A 5,000-nucleotide genomic window follows, 5' to 3' on the forward strand; every position below is an offset into this window, starting at 1 on the left:
TATATATATGTATAAGAACAAAGTCGTCTTACCGCTAGTACGCCTCATTCACGAAGCCGGTCTATAAGGTGGGTATAAGGTTGTTGCCTATAAAATGGTGACTTAATGGGTGTCCACTCTCACCCACCGCTTGCTTGATCGGTGGAGGGTCGTTAGCCGAACGGGTAAGACAAGGACTTATTAATTCTCATTCAAAGTATGATGAATATTATAAAGTAACTAAATGTTTTATTAAATTCCCAATCTTAGTTACTTTAGGAAAAAAATGTGAATAAGGTGCTATTCCATGAAATTACACTTTACACTTTGATTAAGTCGTTGGTGGAGCGTGTGTGGTTAACCGGCACACTAACTTGGACTTAACAAGGTAGGTAAAGGGTGACTTAGGGTTTATTATAGTATCGATGGAGCGTGTGTGGTTAACCGGCACATCGATTGAGTGATAAACTTTAAGGGTACCAAGTGATTTGCATGGTTACTTCACACCTCGTTTTGTGATCCTCGGTATCCCAGTCACAAAACTTGGAGGGCACACTCGAGATTGAAACATGCCTTTGAAAAGTTCATTGAATCTCAAAGAATCTAGGAATTTCTAAGAACCATTCAAAACCTAATACTAAAATATTGCGGTTTTCGTGGTGGAAATTGGTGAATCGTCATTCACCTACCTTTCAAATATGATATAGCTTAGATTACGGCATACCTCTTCTAAGTTATATTATATTGTGATTGGATCCTAGCCTTAATATTACATTTGGGTGTTTTATTAAGGACTCTCTTATATCTAAACTAATCTTGTCCTCCTTCCTTCAGATGTCTTTCAACAATGCTTCTGGCTCTAATCCTAATGGCTCCTTTACCCTTATGAACTTGTGTGGGAAAGTCACCTTTGATGGATCCAACTTCAATGAGTGGATCAGAAACATCAGGATGATTACCCGCTACGAGGACAAAGAATATGTCCTTGACAAGGAGCTTAAGGAGATTAATGAGTCCACTGCAACTCCTCAGGAGATCGCTGAGTTTCGGGCACATGAAAGGGATGCTACGAAAGTGGCTTGCATCATGACGGCCACGATGACAGCGGAACTCCAAAAGTCTTATGAAGATTTCTACCCTTATGACATGCACCAAGATTTGATGGAAAGATACCATCAAAGTGCAAGACAAGAGAGGTATGAAATCATCTGCTCCATGATAACAACCATGATGAAGGACGGGGAATCCGTCACGAGCCACATGCAGAAAATGCAAAGGTATGTGGATCGTTTGCTGAAGCTTAATGTGAACTTCCCGGAGGATCTTGCAATAGATATTATTTTGCATTCCTTACCATCGTGCTATGATCAATTCCGCATGACATATCACATGAACAAGGAAGAAGTCACCCTCGGCAAACTTCAGGGACTTCTCAAGACCGCAGAATCAGGTCTTAAGGGGAAGTCGGTTGCTATCACTCCTACTCAAAACTCTACTCCGGTTTTGGCAATCGGGAAGAATCGAGGGAGGAAGAGAAAGAGCTCTTCTAAGGGTACCAAGGCTCGGACCCTTGATGGCTCTTCTTCAAGTCGGACCAAGAAAGGTTTCGTTGCTCCTTCTTCTGACCCAAAAGAGGCTGAATGCTTCTATTGCCATGAAAAAGCTCATTGGAAGCGGAACTGCCCAAAATACCAGCAAGATGTGAAGGATGGGAAAGTTAAACCCAACCATGCAGGTATTTACACTATCATTTCTAATAACTCACCCCATTCTAATTCTTGGGTCCTTGATACCGGGTGTGGTATTCACATTTGTTGTGACTTGCAGGGACTAAGAGGAAGTGAGGATGTGGAGCAAGGAAGGATAAACTTGATCATGGGGAATAGGAAAGCTATACCTGTTACCAAGATTGGAGTTTATACTTTATCGCTAAGTAGTGGGTTTAGTTTAGATTTGAATAAGTGTTGTTATTCGCCAGGAATGGCAAGAAATATTATTTCCTTTCATGCTTTGTACAAACAAGGGTTTACCTTTTCATTTAATAATGAAGTTGGTTCTATAGATGTTTTCTATAATAATGTCTTTTATTTTAAAGCATTACCTTGTGATGGTGTGTATGAAGCTGTATCTGTTGTAGATAACTTGGGAAATAATGTTTTGTGTATTGATTCTACTAATAATAACTTGGATAAAGCATCTTTATGGCATTGTCGTCTTGGACATATAAGCAAGAAACGCATAGGCCAACTCCAAAAGGATGGAGTCTTGGAGTCGTTTGACCTAAAGTCAGATGATAGTTGCGAATCATGCTTACTTGGAAAAATGACAAAGTCACCCTTCACAGGTTCATGTGAGAGGGGTGAAGGTTTGTTGGACCTTATACACACGGATGTGTGTGGACCATTCAAACATGCCACAAGGGATGCTAATCGTTATTATTTGACTTTTACTGATGATTATAGTAGATATGGATATGTCTACTTGATCAAGCATAAGTCAGAGACTTTCGAGAGGTTTAAGGAATTTAAACAGGAAGTCGAGAATCAATTGGGCAGGAATATTAAGATGCTTCGATCCGATCGTGGTGGTGAGTATCTTAGTTCAGAGTTCCTCGACTATCTAAGGGAATGTGGGATAGTCTCACAATTGACACCTCCCAGGACACCACAGTTGAATGGTGTGGCTGAGAGGCGTAATCGAACCTTGTTGGATATGGTTCGTTCCATGATGAGTCGAGCTTCGCTACCAATCTCATTCTGGGGGTATGCCTTAGAGACTGCCGCCCATATTCTTAATCTAGTCCCTACAAAGAAAGTTGCCAAAACTCCTCACGAGATGTGGACTGGTAAAGTACCTAAACTAGACCACATCAAGATTTGGGGTTGCGAGGCTTTCGTGAGACGCGAGACTCATGATAAGCTCGAACCTCGAAGCGAGAGGTGTATTTTCATCGGTTACCCACAGCGATCCTTTGGTTACCTCTTCTACAGACCTAGTGACAATGTGGTCTTTGTAGCAAGAAGAGGAGTCTTTCGAGAAAGAGAGTTTATAAGCCAAGGAGACAGTGGGAGGCAAATTGATCTTGAAGAAATTCAAGAATCAAGCGGTGAAGGAACTTCAAACTCTAGCCCTCAACTTGAGGAGGAAACTCCTGTTGAGCCAATTGACAAATTTGTACCTCTGAGACGTTCCACGAGAGTTAGGAGTGCACCTGAGCATTACTATGGATTCCATATTACTGCAGAAGGTGAGACACTTATTAGTGATGAAACACTAGTAAGTCAAGATGACCCTAACAGCTACGAGGAAGCCATGGCAGGCCCCGAATCTGCTAAATGGAAAGAGGCTATGGATAGCGAGATACAATCCATGTATGACAATCAAGTTTGGAACTTGGTTGAGAATGTACCAGGTCGTAAGACAGTAGGGTGCAAATGGGTCTTCAAGAAGAAGACCGACATGGATGGTAAAGTACACACTTATAAGGCTAGACTGGTTGCAAAGGGCTTCTCTCAAATTCCTGGAGTGGACTATGATGAGACCTTTTCTCCGGTAGCCAAGATTAAGTCTATTCGGGTTCTGTTAGCCATAGCTGCATTTCATGACTATGAAATATGGCAGATGGATGTCAAAACCACTTTCCTTAATGGGAAGTTGGCTGAAGATGTTTACATGAGTCAGCCAGAGGGTTTTGTCAGCAACGAGTACCCTAATAGAGTGTGTAAGCTTGAGAAATCCATTTATGGATTGAAGCAAGCACCTCGCAGATGGAATCTTTGCTTTGATGAAAAGGTCAAGGAATTTGGCTTTTCTAGGAGTGAAGATGAATCTTGTGTGTATGTCAAGGCTAGTGGGAGTATAGTTAGCTTTTTGGTATTGTATGTGGATGACATACTACTCATAGGAAACGACATTCCAACCCTGCAGGAAGTAAAGTCCTGGCTTGGGAAGTGTTTCGCTATGAAGGACCTTGGTGAAGCTGCCTATATTCTAGGGATAAGAATCTTGAGAGATCGGAGTAAAAGACTAATTGGACTTAGTCAGAGTACCTACTTGGATAAGGTGCTGAAGCGATTCAGCATGCAGGATTCCAAGAAAGGAGAGTTACCCATCCAGAGTAACACCAGATTGAGTAAGACACAAAGCCCTAGCACTGAGGCTGAGATAGCAGAAATGAGTCGAACACCTTATGCTTCGGCTGTAGGATCGATCATGTATGCTATGACGTGTACTCGACCCGATGTAGCTTTTGCCTTGAGCATGGTTAGCAGGTATCAGGCGAACCCTGGCAAGGCACACTGGACTGCGGTAAAGAATATCCTCAAGTACCTACGGAGGACTAAGGACTGGGTCCTTACCCTCGGTGGGAGTGATGACTTGAGAGTTGTAGGGTATAGTGATGCTAGCTTCCAGACTGATAGGGATAATTTCCGCTCTCAGTCGGGCTGGGTCTTTACCCTAAACGGAGGAGCAATTTCTTGGAAGAGTTCCAAGCAAGAGACAGTGGCAGATTCTACTTGTGAATCAGAGTATATTGCAGCTAGTGAAGCAGCAAAGGAAGCAATATGGCTGAAGAACTTCATTGGAGACCTTGGAGTTGTACCAGCTATTAAAGAGCCAATGGAAATTTTCTGTGATAGTGAAAGTGCTGTTGCCTTAGCCAAGGAACCAAGGGATCATGGGAGATCCAGACACATCGACAGAAAATACCATTTCATTAGACATCGGATCGAAGAAGGACTCCTCGTGGCAAAGAGGGTATCATCGGATGAGAACCCAGCAGATCCCCTCACGAAGGGACTGAGTAGGGTTAAGCATCTCCAGCATGCTCGGAGCATAGGGCTGAAGGATGATATAAGTTTTAGTAGTTAGATAACCCAGAAATTTGTAAAGTGTAATTGACATTTGATGATGAATAAAAGGTGTTTTATTTATGAGTAAAGTGTTGCTATCTCTTGTCAATCGTTTACTATATTTCTTTTGCATGTTTTGACTTCCAGAATAATTTTGTTTGGTGTAAC

This window comes from Lactuca sativa, chromosome 4, assembly GCF_002870075.4.
Source record: "Lactuca sativa cultivar Salinas chromosome 4, Lsat_Salinas_v11, whole genome shotgun sequence".
In the NCBI taxonomy this organism is placed as follows: Eukaryota; Viridiplantae; Streptophyta; class Magnoliopsida; order Asterales; family Asteraceae; genus Lactuca; species Lactuca sativa.